This window comes from Delphinus delphis, chromosome 18, assembly GCF_949987515.2.
Source record: "Delphinus delphis chromosome 18, mDelDel1.2, whole genome shotgun sequence".
Classification (NCBI taxonomy): Eukaryota; Metazoa; Chordata; class Mammalia; order Artiodactyla; family Delphinidae; genus Delphinus; species Delphinus delphis.
The window spans coordinates 66,388,252-66,407,306 of NC_082700.1; the positions used below are offsets into that span (position 1 = coordinate 66,388,252).

Consider the following 19,055-nt stretch of genomic DNA (forward strand, 5'->3'; position numbering starts at 1 on the left):
GAATTAGCATCCAGAGAATTCACAGCGCGCTCTGCCTGTTTTCTGTGTTCTCCCTTGGGTACACACCCTTGGGTACACCCACATCTCACATGGCTTGTGTGGGGGGGGAGGAAGGAAGTAACTCTTGAATTCCAAACAGCCAAACTGTAAGCGAACTTTGGGAACATAACCTGTTTTTAAAGTGGAGACGATCCATCAATTATTCCCGATGGCTAGAGCGACTAAAACTTAACAGTTGGCATTCACGTCTGCATCTCATCATTTAATGGTTTATGTAATATGATTCACTAAGTCATATTCATTTCAAAGAATGTTGTTCAGAGGGTGTGAATTACCATTAAGTGTCTCAGGGAAGATAAACCTCAGAAAAGCTATGTTTAAACCTGCCAATTTATTGCACATTGCAAACCACCTTTGTATCTTTCTAATTTACTTGTTGTGGAATTCCTGTCTCTTTAAGGACTTGAACTTCTTCATATTCTGAGGCACAAAGCCGTTGCTAATCTGCTGAAATTGTAAAAATAGATTGAGGGGCACACCTGCCAGCCTGGTAGAGTCCGGCCTTCTGCAACATGTCCCAGCCTCCTCTCCTCCCCGCGCCGCACCCCACATCCCTCCCGCACCCTGCCTCCTTTCTCTTCATTGCCAGACTGGTTTGGTGAGGTATTTCATTTCAGTGTTTCCTCTTTGGTACTGCTAAGGACTTCTGAGCCCAAGTCTCTAGCAACGCATTCTTTTTTTTTTTTCTTTTTTTATCATCTTTATTGGAGTATAATTGCTTTACAACGGTGTGTTAGTTTCTGCTTTATAACAAAGTGAATCAGCTATACATATACATACATCCCCATATCTCCTCCCTCTTGCGTCTCCCTCCCACCCTCCCTATCCCACCCTTCTAGGTGGTCACAGAGCACCGAGCTGATCTCCCTGTGCTACGTGGCTGCTTCCCACTAGCTATCGTATTTTACGTTTGGTAGTGTATATATGTCCATGCCACTCTCTCACTTCATCCCAGCTTACCCTTCCCCCTCCCCATGTCCTCAAGTCCATTCTCTAGTAGGTCTGTGTCTTTATTCCCATCTTACCCCTAGGTACTTCATGACCTTTTTTTTTCTTAGATTCCATATATATGTGTTAGCATACAGTATTTGTTTTTCTCTTTCTGACTTACTTCACTCTGTATGAGACTTTAGGTCCGTCCACCTCACTACAAATAACTCCATTTCTTTTTATGGCTGAGTAATATTCCATTGTATATATGTGCCACATCTTCTTGATCCATTCATCCGATGATGGACACTTAGGTTGCTTCCATGTCCTGGCTATTGTAAATAGAGCTGCAATGAACATTTTGGTACATGACTGTTTTTGAATTATGGTTTTCTCAGGGTATATGCCCAGTAGTGGGATTGCTGGGTCATATGGTAGTTCTATTTTTAGTTTTTTAAGGAACCTCCATACTGTTCTCCATAGTGGCTGTATCAATTTACATTGGTGTTCCCGTGTGTGGTTTGGACCGAGGGCCAGCAAATGCTGCTGTTGTGTGCATGAGCTACAGGAAGCATTGTACTGTATTCACTTGCAGTTCTTGTTTCCCTGAACCAAAGGATGTCAAAACTCTGGTCCTAGCTACTACTTAGCTAGGAACTATATAGGAACTCCCTGCCTAAGAAATAGGAATAGAAGTGTGTTTGCGTCTTTTAAAAAAGATTTTACTTGATAATTTCTGTTGTCTGTGCTTTGCATTTGTAACTCCTCTGCCTGGAAGGTTTCTCATACCACCCCCTTCCCACATAAACTCCTGTGCATCCTTAGAGGTCCTGTCTGTTTTACCCAGATGCCAACTTCTGGAGGCAGTGGCTGTTTTCTTCCCCCATTTCAGACTTCTTTGCTCATACATCTGTCAGGGTGGAGCTGGACCCCTGAGATTCAAATCCCAGCTTCATCTACTGACACATTAATCACCTTGGGCAAGGTACTTAATCTCTCTGTATTTCAGTTTTCTCCTCTGTAAAATGAGGCTAATCAAAAACCCTACCTCATTTTATGAGAATAAAAGAGTTGATACAAATAAAGGAACAGCTCTTGGCACATACTAAGAGCTTGGACCATAATATGATTAGTGGTACCAGTGGGCATTTGCCGCTTCACTGTTGGCTTCTCGGGGCTGGGACCTTACCTTATTGTCTCATCCCCAGCACCTTGCACAGCGCCTGGCATGTAGTAGGTGCTCATTAAGTGTTTGCTGACTGAATATTAGGAGTAGACTGAATCTTACAAGTAGAATTAATGCTATTGTTAGTTTTTCACATGCCTCATCCATTCATGTTTAATTTTTATTTCTGGCGTTGAGTCAGAATGTTCCTTCGCAACCCATGGGCAACAGATGTTTTCCATAACTGCCTGTAGAAAGGCAGCAATCAGCATTTTTATTGACTAAGCTGATTCTAAATTGCTACCTTGTGGTCTTTAAGAACAGAACCAGCCAGGTCTCTGCACAGCTGGGAAGCATCAGGCTGGCTGTGGTGACTCAGCCGCTGTGCTTGGGATTGGAGCGGAGGGACACAGGATCACAAGAGACCCAGCTCCCCATAAGTGCTTTAAACCTTGCTCCAGAACTTTCTGCTGGGGATTCATCAAGGCCAAGTGTCTGAGCCTGGAAGTGTCCCCTTAGCCCACACGTGCTCCCTCCTCAGGTTGGGCACCCCACAAGGATGGGTCCTCCTCGTTAATTCACATTCATCACACACACGAGCAGGCACTTGGCCAGAAGTCGTTACAGTTTCCCTTGGGGGACATTCTTCCATGAACCACAGCTTTCCTTGGGGGATTGAGTTTCCTGGGCCTTTCCTAAGACTTTTGTTTTAGAGGATGGACGAAGGCCAAGTCATCATTTAAAAATGCATGTTCCCTAAACACTTCCTGGCACAGATAACCACACCAGTCTTCATCATTTCTTACAGCCCTGAATGAGGTCTTATTAAAGAGTTGAATCCTTTGAAAAGCGTGAGCAGTGAGCATCAGACTTCTCTACGCCATGGCTAGTTCTACCGTCACCTTTGCTCTTGAACTTGGACGGTCTTTTTAGCTATTTCCTCTACAGCGTTGAAAGTTCAAAAGTAATATTTATAGGAAATTCTTACGGGGCGTTTTATCATCTTTATGTGGAAAAGGCTGTGCGGATAAGCCCCAGCCTGTGGTTTGTGACATATGCAGCCTTCCCTTCCAACCAGAGATGATAAATCGAGGTGACTTGTGTGGGTCTGAAAGGGTTAAATGACTCCCTCCACTCCCACCCCCCTGGAAGGTTCCTGAGAAGGTTTGATGTGTCCTGTCCTCACTCATGACCCCGCTGGTAAACAAATGCTGTTCCTGCTGACGTTTGTAGGGTGAACAGATGGCGCCTTCCCCAAGTGTTTATTCAGTTTATGTGTTTTCATTAGCAAGGCCACCCTAGCAAGAGTGGAGAAGAGCAGAGGAAATCAAACGGAGCCACGTTCTGCTGCTTTTGAGCGGCCCTGGTGAAAACGCTTGGGAGAGATGCTCACAGGTGATGCGAAGACGCCTGGCCTTTGTTGCGTAGTGAGCGGGCGTGGCCTGGTGCAGGTGCGGAGTGCTCCGTGTCAGCCACAGCCATCCCGGGGAGTAACAATCATTGCGCCCTGTGTTTGTGTCTTGTCGGTTGCTTTACTCAGAAGCCTTTACAGCTCCCAGCTGCCTGAGGATAAAGTATGGATTTCTTCGTCTGGGGAGGCTGGGAGAGAGCTGGGGCCTTCCTGGAGGGCCCGCTGCAGATGGCTGAGCTGTTATTCGTTGTGATTCCCCACTGCTGTCCTCGGTTGGTTCATCCTGTGCGTTAGCATCTGAAGCCAGAAAATTCTCTTACCTGTTCACGTGCTTATTTTTGGCCTCCCGCAGGTAGAGTGGGACCTCTGTGGAGGCACGGCCTCTTTTGTTCTTGTTTGTCATCAGATTCCATACCTCAGCAGTGCCTGGACCCAGCCGATGCCATAACCTGTGACCGACGGCCCACACCTCTGTTCAGTCATTTGCCTCTCGCAAGTGATGAAAGGTGGCTGGCGCCGTCATCTCTGTAAGATGAGGGAACACTTGGGGAGTGCTTCGAGTCACTTCATCACATTTGCACAGTTGGGATAGGACTGGGATTGGAACCGTCTTCCCCGACCCCGAGCTGCCGCTTCTTGTAAGATCTGTGGGCTTCCACTGTCTTGCCCAATTGGATCTTTTCAAACTTGCCTCCAAGCCTCCCAGACGGGAGGCACCACAGCCTCATCTTGGGGCTGCTCTGGTTCTTTTTCCATTTCTAAACACCGGCCAACATCCACTAACAAATTTATCAAGATCACCTCAACCGTCCAAGCCCCCCATAGCTCTTGCTGGGGGCCATCTCTCTCTTCTTATAGTACTTGCTATGTGTACCTCTAATTAGACTTTGAGTCACAGGCTTTAATCTTGCTTCTCTCCCTAATTAGTTCCCTTATAAACCCCGCTGTGACTTGGTTTCCTTATTTGCAAAATGAGGTGTTTGGTCCAGATGATACTACAGGCTTTTTTTTTCTCCCTTTCTTTTTTTGGAAGTCAGCACCTTGTGTTGACATCTTTGTTGATGAATTACCTTTTCATGACTGTATTTGTTAATCCCCCAGGCAGATGGTAAACTCTTTCAGAAAAGGGATTTTTAATCTTAAAAAAACCACAAAATTCTAAAAGGCTCCTCAGAGATAGTAGTTACTGTGTAACTAGTAAGTGCTCAAAGCAGTGTGGTCGGGGTGAATAAGCGGATGGTATACAATATGTTGCTTACGGAGCATCAGGCAGCGTTAGGATTTTGTGTGTGTGTGTTGGTGGGAGGTGGGGTAACTTACCTACATCTCACTAAACTAAATTGGGCCAAACTTTACGCCACTTGAAAATTGTAGGTAGAAGATGGAAAGAAATCAAATATTTTCTGGACAACTCATTATTAGCAGGAAGCAAACAAGTTTGTTGAAAACAAACATCTAAAACTTTTAAGAAAAATGATTAGGTTGCATGTCATAATAAAAGACTGCAAAGGGTTTTTTTATTTAAGGAGGGCAAAACTGCCTGTTATCTCAGACCTAATTTGGAGTCTCACACGGTCAGCCCATAAATGATTAAACATTTATTCATAAATGTTTATTTATTATAAACATTATAAACATTATTTCATTTTCTTACATTTTGAAATGAAGCAGTCGTTTAATTTCTTTAATTTTCACTGAAGCCTGGGCTTGACGTCAGTCGAGGGCTTGTTCCTCCAAGTGCTTTGTGGTTCTGCAAAAGGTCGTAAATGGTTAGAGAATTTGAAAACTGTCTTCATAGGCTTGCGCTCAGAAAAAAGGACGTAGCAGAAGTTTGTCTTTTTAAAAAGCTCCGCGTGTCCTTTTGGGGACCCCCCAGTTTACATCGGGAAAAGCTGAGGCTGATGGCTTGGAGCTGGCCTTGTGTCACTCACAGCCACTGTGTCTACAGAAACGCATGGTCCTTTTCTGACTTTGTCTTATGTTGAATGATTTTGTTCCCTTTTTAATTTCTATTTCAGCCATCTTAGAGACGATGCCTTTTTGGATAAGCCACTAAATGTCTTGGGTTTTTTTTTTCTCCCCAAAGAGGTGGAATGTACATTTAACCAAGATCTTGGGGGGAAATATATCTTCCTTTGTAATACGTGCTCTGCTTCTCGGTTCCCCTGGAATCGCAAGTCCCTGGCAGTGGGGTTATTCCTTGCAGTTGATTGGATTATATGATCTTAGAAGGCAGGTGTGCATTCAGGGGTCCTTTTATTTTTTTTTCTTTTGTGTAAAATGCACTAAGAGGTGATGGTGGTGATACCGAGACCTAAATAAAATTTAATTGACTATTTAAACCAGAAGGGAGATGTGTGTGCCCAGAGCTCCGTTAACTGCCCCTTAAGCAGCTGCAGTTTGAACCAGAATGAGGGGAAGGAATTTCACAAGTTCACTCAGCTTTTTAAAACTGAGTCCATATTTCTTTCCCCTTATCAGTGTTGCTTTTGGCTCCTATTATTAGCAGAGTTTCTGAAAGAGTATTCATGTCCACTCCGTGTTGCATGGTCCTTTCTGTGTTTTATTTAACTTGAATGATAAATGGTCCGTCTGGGTCTGGTCTCATGATGTTAAATTTAAGGGCTATTTTAATAGATAAAAAAATTTTTTTTCATAATTCATTTCAGTGGAATACTGTTAGCCTTCCTTTCTAGTTCCTTAGAAGCAGAGAGTAGGACTTAAATGTTGGCCCGAAATGTTTGTGTGCCCCTTTCAACTCCACTGTAGACCCTTGATCAAAGTCATTTCTGAGGCTCTGACGTGATGGCAGGAATTCTGTAACAGCTGTTTGCTATTTTCTCCCTGAAAAGTCTCTCAGTAGAAACTAATAAATAAAAGGAATAAACTGTAATTGAGAATGTCTGTATCAGACATTAAAGTGGGCCAGTATTCTGGGGAAACGTAGGGAGTTTGAGAAGCTGCTTTTTTCCTCCCCTCTTTATTTATTTATTTATTTATTTTGCGGTACGCGGGCCTCTCACTGTTGTGGCCTCTCCCGTTGCGGAGCACAGGCTCCGGACGCGCAGGCTCAGTGGCCATGGCTCACGGGCCCAGCCCCTCCGCAGCATGTGGGATCCTCCCGGACCGGGGTACGAACCCGTGTCCCCTGCATCGGCAGGCGGGCTCTCAACCACTGCGCCACCAGGGAAACCCCCGCCCCTCTTTTAAGTGGAGATAATAAATTGTCTGAATTATAAAAACAGAGTGGTTAAAGGGGAAAGTCCAGGGCCGCGCATCCGGGCTTCAAGGCTTACTAGCTGGGTGGCTCTGGGTGAGAAGATGACCACTCTCAACCCACGTCCTCGTCTCCGAATCCAGGGAACACGTACTTCACGGGGCTGAGGTGAAGCTCACGTGAAATACCTTCTGAGAAAACACCTCGCAGAGTCCTGGATGCAGATTAGTTTCTTCTTAAAAGCTAGTCTTTTTTTTCTTCCTTTCACACTAAGCTTTGCTCTCCTTCTTGTTCATTAGCAGAATTGAGACTGTGCTTGCATTGTAGAGCTCTTGGGCAGGTGAAATGGAAAAGAAGCCTATGAAAACACTTCAAAATTTAAAACTAGCATACTTGTCAAGTGGACTAATTCTCTTTTTTTCTTACCCCCCCCCCCCAGCTTTCTATATAGCCTCGCGTGAGTCTTTCCTCAAATAGAGATGAGGAGCCCAGGTGGCTTTCGAAGGTCTGTAAGAAGGAAGTGCCGCCTGGACAGGTGTGATGAAGTGTCAGCTTCTCACAAGCACAGTTACTCCCTTTTTCCGACGTGTCTGTAGCTCCTCGGAGCTTCAGTTCCCGTAGCTTTAACATCGAGGGGGTGTTCGTGTAGCTTAAACATTTTATGTGCCTGTTAGCTTTGCTGAATTCTTGGTCTCCTTCATTTACTTAGTCCAAAGCCTCTGTTTTCCTAGAGTCAGGATTTTCCTAGGAGAACCTCTCATCCCTCTGGCACAGGTTGGCTGTAGGATTTCAAGGTGGTGGACGGAGGGTTTCAGGACCCTCTAGGACGGGTCTTCTCTGCTGGCTCCTTTGAAGGAAGCATTTAGCTGGCTAGATACCCCTGTGTTTGAATGTGAATGTGAAACATATTAACATACAAATCAGACTGATGTTTAAATGATCTGCTATTTTATTTTTTATGGTTCGCTTATTTGCTGTCTTTCCTCAATTCGAACATTGGAGTTGGAAATCATAGCTTTAACTCCTAAGAAATATATTGGAATGATTTAATCAGTTTGGGATCTGTAGAGAAAATGATCGTGTGAAAGCAGTACTAAAAGTCAAACTTGATAACTGTGAGCCAGGAGCCTTATAGGTTTCTCCTTCCTCATTTATATAAACAGGAAGCTAGACTTGATACCCACAGTAGAATTCCAGAGCGCTGGTATTATTTTATGGAATGTGATCTTGCAAACACGATATGAGTCCCACGAATATTTATGGACACGCACGGCAAGGTGTTGCTGATAAGAAAATGAACAAAAATAATGGCTACCCTTTAAAAAAACCCTTGCTGTGTGCCGGACTTTGTGCTACATCTGTACTTAACGTTCTTTCACTTATGGCTGATCAGTGAATCTATGAGGTCGGCATGAATGACCCCAGTGAGGCGTAGAGGGCAGAAAGGGCTTGATCAAGGTCGTAGAGCCAGGGTCCTGGCCCAGCCCCTCTCTATACTTAAGCCCCGCTCTCCCCATGCCATTAGATGGGCTTCAGGGCCTTAGGGAGCCCATAGAGAGTCCAACAACCTACCACATCAGTCGTGCTGGTCCGTGAGACAGATGCCAGTGATAGATACTCTTTAGGGTAGGATGGGTTAAGAGGGCTGAGCCTGCAGGAGGAAAGCCCAGTGACACATGGTGGTGACTGTTAAGGGCCCCAGATGGGATGCTGGGGAGGTGACAGACGCAGGAGAAGGGAAGGAGGTGGAATTGAGAGGACTTGCGGCGTGTGGGAGGGCAGCACCCAAAGAGTGGGGAGCACAGACAGTCCTTACGCTTACGCCTGGGTGGCTCCGTGCTGCCACGGAGGACTGGGACATCGACTGGCCTTTCTGTGACAACTGTTGTACCGGAAATGATGCCTTCCTTTAGTGGCCGTGAAAGGCGCCTTGCTAATTTGCTGGTGAAAGGCACTGCCTCGTTTATAATCACAAAGAAGAATCTGTGATTCTATAAATGAACCTCTGAGATTCACAGTGATTACGTAGATTGTACAAACTGGAAGTATCAAATGGTGGTTGATTGCTTGCTTTCCACTTACATTAGGAAAATTATATTTACTCTGCATTTCAATTTCCTTGTCATCCAGAAGCAACTCTGTGCAACTTGCCGCAAGTAAGTGAGGGCCAGACTCGGAAAGCATTGACACCCAGTGCCTTTAGACGACGTTCAGAATCCTTAGGAATGGGGGTGTTACCTGTCCTTTAATTCTGATGCCATTTACTGATGAGGCGAACTGATCAAGTGTGTTTGGCGGTCACGTCATCTTCCATGGTCATTTGTCAGAATGTGTTTCCGCGAACAGAACTCAAATGCTCCCATTACCTTCGATCTAGATACAAGGCTGAGTGTCTAAAGCATTGAAAAGCGAGACCCAAGAGCCCTTGTGGAGTTATTAGGGTGTCAAGACAGTGCCTTTTTCACGGTTACAATCTGTGTTGGTTTCTTAGGGCCGCTGCGACGCGGTACCACAAACTGGGCAGGTTCAACGACAGAAATCCATTCTCTCTGAGTTCTGAAGGCCCGAAGTCCAAGACCAAGGTGTTGGCAGGATTGGATCCTTCTGAGGGAGAATCTGTTCCGTGGTGCTCTCCTAGCTTCTGGGGATTTCCTGGCAGTCTCTGGGGTGCCTTGCATCTCTGCATCCATCTTTACGTGGCCTTTTCCCTATCTGGGTGTCTGTCTCCAAATATACCCTTTTTATTGGGTTGGCCAAAACGTTCGTTTGGGTTTTTCCTGAGATGTTATGGAAGAACCTGAACGAAATCTTTGGCCAGCCCAATGTAAAGAGAGCGGCCATACAGGATTAGGGCCCACCCTACTGACCTCATTTAAACTTGATGACCTCTGTAAAGATCCTATTTCCAAATAAGGTCACGTTCTGAAGTACAGGGGTTTAGCGCTTCAGCCTGTGAGTTGGAGGGGGCCCCAATTCAGCTCATAGCAAAAGCGTATTTAAACAGTGGGGAAACGAAGGGGAAAGAACGTCGGTATTACCCTGAGCCTCGAGACGGCTTTCGCTTAACACACGCCTTTTAAAAATAAAACACTGCGGTCTTTGTTCTCCCTGAACATTTTGTAGGAAGATTTCCTTCTTGGTATATTTTTTAAAAACACAGTTAAAGCTCATTGTATGTAAGGCTGTCTGATGTATAACCCAAAGCATTCCTCAGTTCCTGATTCCAAGTATGTATCCCTGAACGAGGAACAGCAGAAACGGGAAATAAAAGGCATGCATGACTGATCTTCCTAGGTTCCGGGGGACACTTGAATGGGATAGATGTCTAGTAATAAATATCTGGTAACATTTTTATGGAGGTCCATGCCCCTGTGTTGGTGCTGTTTTTTCAGTGTTGGCATTGAGTTGGTTTTCCGAATCCTAGCTGAGCTGCCTCTCCGTATTGTCCCCTCCCATCACATCTGCCCTTCAACTTCTCAGGACCCTCCCCTCCCTCGACCCTCTTCTCCCAGGGCACCCAGATTCTCCCTTGCTTTGCTGTGATTCTGGGGCGGCTGCCGTTCCTTTCTCCTCTGCTGCTACCCAAGGCAGTTAAGAGTGGTTGGAAAAAATGTATCACAGCAGAGGTTGTTGCCACTGTAAATTTACAAAACTCAGATCTTCCCTGGTCCTCAGAGCATCCCGGTGACTGTGCCGGAGTGCCCCACTGCTTTCCTGGCTCCCACGGTGGCTGTTATAGACCTTCCCAGTCCCTTCCAGTCAGCTTTCGCATTCCTGCGGCTACACAAGCTTAGTCTAAAGGGGCAAGAAGAGGGAGTGGGTCTCAAGCGGGTCACGCTGTGGCCACGCAGGAGGGCCCGGCCAGCGGCAGCGATGGCCGTTGCCAGGGCCAGGAGGGAACCCGAGGAGGGGTGGTGGACCACCCGTACCCTGTCGGCGTCGCCTGTCCCTGAACCGGAGGCCCGCAAATGAGGAGCCTAAGGTGAGCGGTCTGTAGAGGCCGGCTGGTGGGGCCGTGAGACAAGGGCCAGGGCACCCCATCTCTTGGGAGATGCCCAGGACTTACACCTCACAGAGGAAGTTGAGGCCACCAGGCATGGGCTCCCAAGTTCCTGTCTCCTAAAACTTAGGCTCGTCTCTCTTCCCCTGCCTTTGTCTCCATCCTTGCAGCCTCTCCTCTGACCCGCCAACCTTCATTCCGTCTCACGCAGGACACTGCTTCCCATGGCAGGCGCCAACAAAAATGCCTTCTATTCACATATAAGTTCTGTCATTCATGGGCATGCTTTTATTTAATTTATAGACAATTTAATACTAGAATCCAGATGATTTAAAAAAAGACAGGGTGGTGCAGTAGTTATAGCATATACTGAATCTGTGAGTGGAAACAAAACTTAGATACTGCTGTCGGCCATCTATCATGCCTTTGCCCGATTTAGATATTTTTGTAAGCATCACGGTGACATATTTTATTAGAGCTGTTAAATGGAATGTCTAGTTTCGTAATAAGCACCAAGGAGTGCTCCTTCCCTTTATTAACTGGGTTTCAGGTGTGTTGAACAGCTCACCCATGCAGGTAGGTTGCATTGGGGGTGATCAGAGGTCCTGTTTGCTGACCATGTGATGAGGTGCCTGGACTCACCCTGCTCAGGGCTCTCCTGGTTTAAGCTCTCACCCATTATTCACAGCACAGAGGAAAACCTTCATTCCAAGCAAACTCTTGGTGTTGGCTACCTGTGAACTTTCCGAATCCCTAATGACAAAGTTAACCTGTCTTTCCCCGCCCCCTTCGCCCCTTCCTTTCCTTTCCAAGGGCAGTTTCTCTACGATGGGCTTCCTCTTTTTTTTTTTTTTTTTTTTTTTTTGGCGGTACGCGGGCCTCTCACTGTTGCGGCCTCTCCCGTTGCGGAGCACAGGCTCCGGACGCGCAGGCTCAGCGGCCATGGCTCATGGGCCCAGCCGCTCTGCGGCATGTGGGATCTTCCCGGACCGGGGCACGAACCCGTGTCCCCTGCATTGGCAGGGGGACTCTCGACCACTGCGCCACCAGGGAAGCTCCGATGGGCTTCCTCTTTTAGTGCCCACGGCTGCCTTCTCTTTTGAAGCTCCTGAAAGGTACATGGCAGCCTTAGTGAATAAAGTTTTAATTTTCTCTAGAAAACTGGTTCAGCAGAATCCAAGCCATTTCCAGCAGCCCATAGGAACCCTGCCAACCCGGGGCTGTTTAGAGAGAGATTTATGTGGGTACAAGTCGCAATGCTTAGCTTCCAAACTTATTTTTGCCCTCTGCTTGGCTCCAAAAATGCTTGACCAAGGGGCCTGGACAGTTGGTTTTGTTTTTGGTCACTGTTTCATGGTACACAAAGTACTAGATGAAACTAAGCTCTTTTTCTCTGTGCCCTGTACCCATGTGAACCCTGGAGCCGATCAGCGATGTTTCAGAGTCCTACTGGCAACACTTTGTGCAGTGGCATTGAAGCGATGCTTTAGTGGTCCATTTTCCTAGGCTACTCCATCACTCAGCAATGCAGTTTGACATCTGGTGAGATATAATGTATCAGTTTGCAAGGGCTGCTGTAACATAGTACCAGGGAGGGGGCAGCTTAAACAACAGAAATTGATTGACTCACAGCTTTGGAGGCTGGAAGTCTGAGACTGAGGTGTGGGCAGGGTTGGTTCCTTCTGAGGCTGTGAGGGAGAATCTTTTCCATGCCTCCCTGCTAGCTTCTGGCGGGTTGCTGGCCATCTTTGGTGTTCTTTGGCTTGTCGATATATCTCTACCAGTCTGTGTCATCATCTTCACCTGGCCGTCTCCTTCTGTGTGTTTGCCCTAGTTTCTCCCTTTTATAAGGCCACAGTCATACTGGTTTAGGGCCCACCCTAATGACCCCATCGTAACTCGATCAGTTGCAAAGACCCATCTTCCAAGTAAGGTCACTGGCTACTGGGTGGGAGGGTAGAGCAGTTAGGACTCCGGCATGTGAACTTTGGGGAGATCCAGTCCAGCCTGTACATACAGCAGTTTTCATTGTCTGGCTTTTTTCTGAAACATCATTTGAGAAATGGGTGGGCCGTTTGCTGCTGTGACTTCTAGATGTGCAACTTGCGCACCCAGTTTTCTGCTCTGGTTCCTTTGGGTCGCGATGGAGAATGGGGCATTTCCGCAATAGGTGGAGGAGAGCTTTATCACATAAAACTCCCTTAAATCACGTGTATGCATGATTAAAATGGGAACTGTAGTCTGGGCCGTCATATTAGATGGGAAATCTTGGCTGTTTCAATCAAGCGAACTGTAGGAGTGGGTTGGTTTGAAGTAATTTTCCTTCCTTCTCCAGCATTTTTTTGTGAATCAGCGACGGGAGAGTGCTGACTTGAAAGTCACTGCGTAGTATCTCCCAACATCACTCACTGTGATTCTGGGAAATAGCCATTCTTTTGATGTATTGGTCTAGGTTGAAAAAATAAGCCTTCACTGCTCTCCCAGCATCCTCTGTCTTGGAGCAGTTATGCCAAAGAGCATTACTAATCATTAGAGAAATGCAAATCAAAACCACCATGAGAGGGCTTCCCTGGTGGCGCAATGGTTGAGAGTCCGCCTGCCGATGCAGGGGACACGGGTTTGTGCCCCGGTCCGGGAGGATCCCACATGCTGCGGAGCGGCTGGGCCCGTGAGCCATGGCCGCTGAGCCTGCGTGTCCGGAGCCTGTGCTCTGCAACAGGAGAGGCCACAACAGTGAGAGGCCCATGTACCAAAAAAAAAAAAAAAAAAAAAAACACCACCATGAGATATTACCTCACACCCATTAGAATGGTTGCTATACACACACACACACACACACACACACACACACACACACACACACGGAATACAACAACTATTCAGGATGCGAGGAAATTGAAACCCTTGTGCCTTGTTGGTGGGAATGTAAAGTGACAGCCACTATGGAAAAGATTACGGCGGTTCCTCAAAAAATGAAACGTTAGAATTACCATGTGATCCAGCAATTCCACTTCTGAGTATATACCCCAGATAAATGAGAGCAGGATCTTGAAGAGATATTTGAACACCTGTCTTTAAATAGTGTTATTCACAATAGCCAGGAGGTGGAAGCAACCCAAAGGTGCGCTGATGGATGAATGGATAATATATGGTATATACATACTGTGGAATATTATTCAGTCTGAAAAGGGAGGAAATCCTGTCAAATGCTACAATATAGATGAGCATTGAGGACATTATGTTAAGTGAACTAAGCCAGTCACAAAAAAGACAAATACTGTATGAATCTACTTCCGTGAGGTCCCAGGAGTCATCAAATTCATAGAGACTGAAAGTAGAATGGTGGTTGCCAGTGGCTGGGGAGGGGGGAGAATGGAGAGTTGTTGTTTAATGGCAACATAGTTTTAGTTTTGCAAGACGAAAAATTTCTGGGGACCTATGTGAGTATACTTAACACTACTGAACACTTAAAAATGGTTAAGATAGAAAATTTTGTGTTTTTTTTAACCATATATTTTTTGAATTGGAAACTAGTTAAGATAACCACAATTGATATTAGCCTTTGAGAAAACTAGTCTAGACCTTCATTTCCATGTACTGTGCTTCAGTTGAATCCTGACAGTGTATCAGGCAGGTGTCAGGGGATATGGAAGTCGATTCATCTGTGGCTAAAAAGACTTGGAGGAAGGAAAAAACTCATTCCAATAAACTAAAATGCTAGCTTATAAGTACTGTGACCTCATTTCTCTGATGACTGATGAAGACACTTTGAAGCATCCATGGTAACATTTGTTTCACTAGCATTCACAGCATCGTTTGGTGTTGGTGTTTATCTTCTGTTTGTATATCATTAGTTATCGTTTTATGGCTCATGCCTGCCAGAGAGACGGTAAATTCCTTTAAAGCTGGGGCGGGGTTCTCTGTGACCTCCACAGCAGCTAGTGAGTTTCCTGCACATATGAGGGGTAAACAGTTAATAGACCTTTTCTGTTCATTGACCCACTTGTGGTACCTTCAGCAAATCCCTGTATCCTAAGGGTCAGTTCACCTCCCGTGGCGTGATTTGCTGGGTCTTAGGCTAACGATTGATTGAGAACACTTTGCAAAGACAAAATTTCAGAATGATACTCAAGTTACCAAAGGTGTTATGCATCCTTTATTTTCTAGCTCTTTCTATGTGAGTTGACGAGTTGAATAATAAGATTCTCATAACCTCAGAAACTGAATCTTTTAATATTGCACACAAAACATATATTTAAGGCAGCAAGCCAAGCAGCATCTTCTTGCTGCACTTGGCACGCAGATCTGCAATTAAATACTGTTTTTGAGTAACGGATGACGTTCTAAGCACAGAGCTGCCAAGGCATACCATTTGGACCTTGTTCTAATTAATTCCCTGCAAATGATAAATTTTCTATTCTTTGCCCTTCTGCCCACATTTGCTCCTCCTTTGTGGAGCTTCATCTGACAGTGAAGATGGAACAAGTCATAGTGGTATTTATTCTGCTTGTGTTGCAGCGTTTAGAAATTTGTAGTCAGGAAATCGATACAAGAAGTTTTAAATTTTTGTCCCCAAAGGAGAGCATTTGGGTAAATTCTCCTGTCACGAAATCCTTTCTACTTGTATTTTATTCACAGCTTGAGGCTTCTGAATGACCACGCGAAATACCATTAACTGACGGCAGCAACAGGGCATGTAGCGTAATCTCAGAAGTGTTTTCCTTTGAGGGCAAGGTCACAGCACAGCATATGATAGAAGGGGGATGCTGGCAACACTGTGGAAAGCCCTGGGACTTGAAGTATCTCACCTGGGTTACTAGGCCTCATTTATCTCTACTGTATTGCCCATTTTAGGTTAGAGAAGTGGAAAAAGAAAAAGTAGATTGAATATATTGTTTTAGTATATGAGCGTTTTAAGGAATTACTCAGAAAGCATTATTTAAAAGCCAGATTGTGATGGTCTAATGACATTTCCTAGCAGGTTGTGTGACGGTTACTGGTCATGCCCAGGAGCGTGGGTGTGGGTTCTTTGTGACCTCCACAGGGTCATGAGATCAGTGAGTCATTGCCTCTTATGTGCCTTAGAGAACTGGGTAACCGCCCCCCGCCCCCGCCACTGGCTCCCCAAAAAAGAGATTTGGGCATCATTGAGAAAATTGTCATTATCCATGAAGCTGTCATCATAGCTTATTTTAACAATTGCTTGTTAATATGATGACTTTGAACATTAGAGGTTTAGGCATCTTTGAACAGATGAAGGGATTCAGTGAAAACCAGAGAAACAATTTGATCTTTAAAAGAAATTAACCCTCAAACCCTTTAAGTCCCTTAATACTTAGCCCTAAAGCAATCTGTGTGCGTTGTAGAAAATTGAGAAGATGCATGAAAACTTAAAAAAAAAACAAACCATCCAACCTCGGGTATTCCCTGGCGGTCCAGTGGTTAGGACTCAGCACTTTCACTGCCGTGGCCCTGGGTTCAATCCCTGGTCAGGGAACTAAGATCCTGCAAGCTGCAGCCAAAAAAAAAATCATCCAACCAGACAACAGTGTTAATATTCGATGGCATTCCCTACAGTTGTTTTATATTTTTCTCAATTAAAAGTTTTTGGGTTGTAAGCAACAGAATGATTGATTCTGGCTAATGAGAATCAAGCAGGGGCCTTACTGAAAGGTCACTGGGGCAGCTCCCCATGGCTAGATAGCAGGGACGTGAGTTCTCGCAAGCCAGGCCACTGCCTCATTTGTCTTTTACAATATCTTTTTTTTTTTTTTTTTTTTTTGCGGTACACGGGCCTCTCACTGTTGTGGCCTCTCCCGTTGCGGAACACAGGCTCTGGACTCGCAGGCTCAGCGGCCATGGCTCACGGGCCCAGTCGCTCCGTGGCATGTGGGATCCTCCCGGACCGGGGCACGAACCCGTGTCCCCTCCATCGGCAGGCGGACTCTCAACCACTGCGCCACCAGGGAAGCCCCAAATTTATTTTAATTTAATGAATAAATTAAAGCCAGGTAGGGTATATTTTAAAACGTCAGCCCAACTAAGGTTTATTCCATGAATGCAAGGATGGTTCAACATTAGGGAGTCTTTCAAAATAATAAATAAAGAAAAAATACCCTTAGGTTTTAAAATGTCTCTAGTTGTTTGTAGCCATGATTTTTAATATCTGATTAAAATAGAAGTAGATAGAAATTACCTAAATATGATGAAGAATGATTATCAAAATCCAGCAACATTCAATTAAATGATAAAATAGTATAGCTATTCCCATTAAAATACATGATTGCCCTCTCTCACCACTAGTATTTAATAATATTTTAAAGGTGTTAACTTATACAGTGAGAAGTTGAAGAGATTGGGAAAAAAGTGAAATTATTTTTTGTTTTCAGAGATTATCATCATATACTTAAAAACCCAAGATAATCCTTTAAGTACTTTTGAAATTAAGTGGATTTGGATGACTTAAATATAGAAACCAATAGCTTTTTTTCCATCCTTGGAATAACAACTTAGAGATGGGAAAAAGTTCAAAATTGTAAGACTAAAAAAATACTCAAATAAGTTTAAGTAGGAGGGAACATGCCTGATAGGAAGAAAAACGTAAAACTTTACAGGACTTAAAACAAGATCAAAATAGTGAAAGAACAGGCCATACTCCTGGATGGGAAGATGGCATCATGAAACGCTAGTCCCCTCTGAAGCCGTTTATACCTGTTAGACCCTGTCAGTCAGAGCACTGCTCTTCTTTGGGGAATGGGGAAGCAGGCAAAATGGTTTTAAGTTCCTGTGGGAGAAGAAATGTTTAAGAATCATAAGACATTTTTGAAATATGTAAAATGGGCCTTGCTGTTTCGGTTGTTAGAATTTTGGAGCCACTATAATTAAAACAGCAGGTACTGGCACAGAAATAGAATCAAGAGCCTGAGTACATCTGGGAAATTATATATGGTAAAAGTGCATTTAAATTGGTGGGAAAAGAGTGGTTTATTTATTAATAAATGGTGCTGGTTGACTTAGCTATAGATTTGGAAGAAAAAATTAATTTTTTCATCTGATACCGGATACAAGGAAATCTTTGAGATGGATTAAAGGTCTAGCTCTAAACATAAAAATAAACAAGATGTTAGGAAGACATTTGGTAAACCATTTATATAGCTTTGGGGTTATACAGGAAACTCTGAGACCATAAGGAAAAAGATGAGTAACATCTACCTAGTCATTCACTCATTCCACTTGCTTTTCCTGCTGAAGATACACCAGCTTCAACGTAGTTTGTCCACACACCCCAGGGTGATTTTCAGCTAGGACACATTGATGTGGCCTAATCAATGTAAATATAAATTTTTCATAAACTCTGCTTTTAATGTCAGTAAAACAATTCACTGAGGATACTGTAGATGCTTGGGAAAATTGAAGTTGCTATATTAGTCCTATAATTACTGAAATTTCATTAATAACTGTGAAATTGCAGCTAAACCTTGGAGCCAATCAAGTAGATGGTGGATTTTTTTTGTTTGTTTGTTTTTTTTTTTTTTGCGGTATGCGGGCCTCTCACCGCCGTGGCCTCTCCCGTTGCGGAGCACAGGCTCCGGACGCGCAGGCTCAGTGGCCACGGCCCACGGGCCCAGCTGCTCCGCGGCATGTGGGATCCTCCCGGACCGGGGCACGAACCCGCGTCCCCTGCATCGGCAGACGGACCCCCAACCACTGCGCCACCAGGGAAGCCCAGATGGTGGATTTTTTGACTTAAGAACTAATGTTTTTGTCTTCCCACCTCCTCACAGGTATCCTGGGTACCTCGCTGCATTTCCTGTCCTTCCTGGTACAGTAGACCAGAGCTTTTTGTAGTCAGAGCATCCTCTGCCTCTGCTGACCTTAATTTACACAATAGACTGAACAGTTTCCTAGGATGGTCTTTGTCTAGCCTGACTTTAAGTTCTTTCTATTCTTGCAACCTACTTTGCCAGTGTTCTGCATCAACAGTCTAGTTCCAGACGGTGGTTCTGATTAAAGGAAAGAAGGAGAATTCGTATCTGTCCATTTATTTGCACTGACATGTCTTATTGGATATTTACAGCGGTCCGAGGGTGGGGATGAGTGGGTAAAGATAGAGGAGCGGGTGGGGGCTGGAGTAGGCTGAACAGAGGAAGTGTGTCTGGTAATATTTATTTACCCCCAGTAATTCTCAGTGAGTGAAACACTCTCAGAAAAGTATGCATGTATGTACACACATACACACACACACATTCATTTTGTGCCATATTTGAAAATA

General features: G+C 44.8%; 1 protein-coding gene across 1 annotated transcript in view; it reads left to right on the plus strand.

The window, feature by feature from the left end:
* FARP1 (FERM, ARH/RhoGEF and pleckstrin domain protein 1) overlaps positions 1–19,055 on the plus strand; it is a 297,961-nt gene that overhangs the window by 58,415 nt on the left and 220,491 nt on the right. The gene's annotated exons all lie outside the window — the stretch shown is intronic.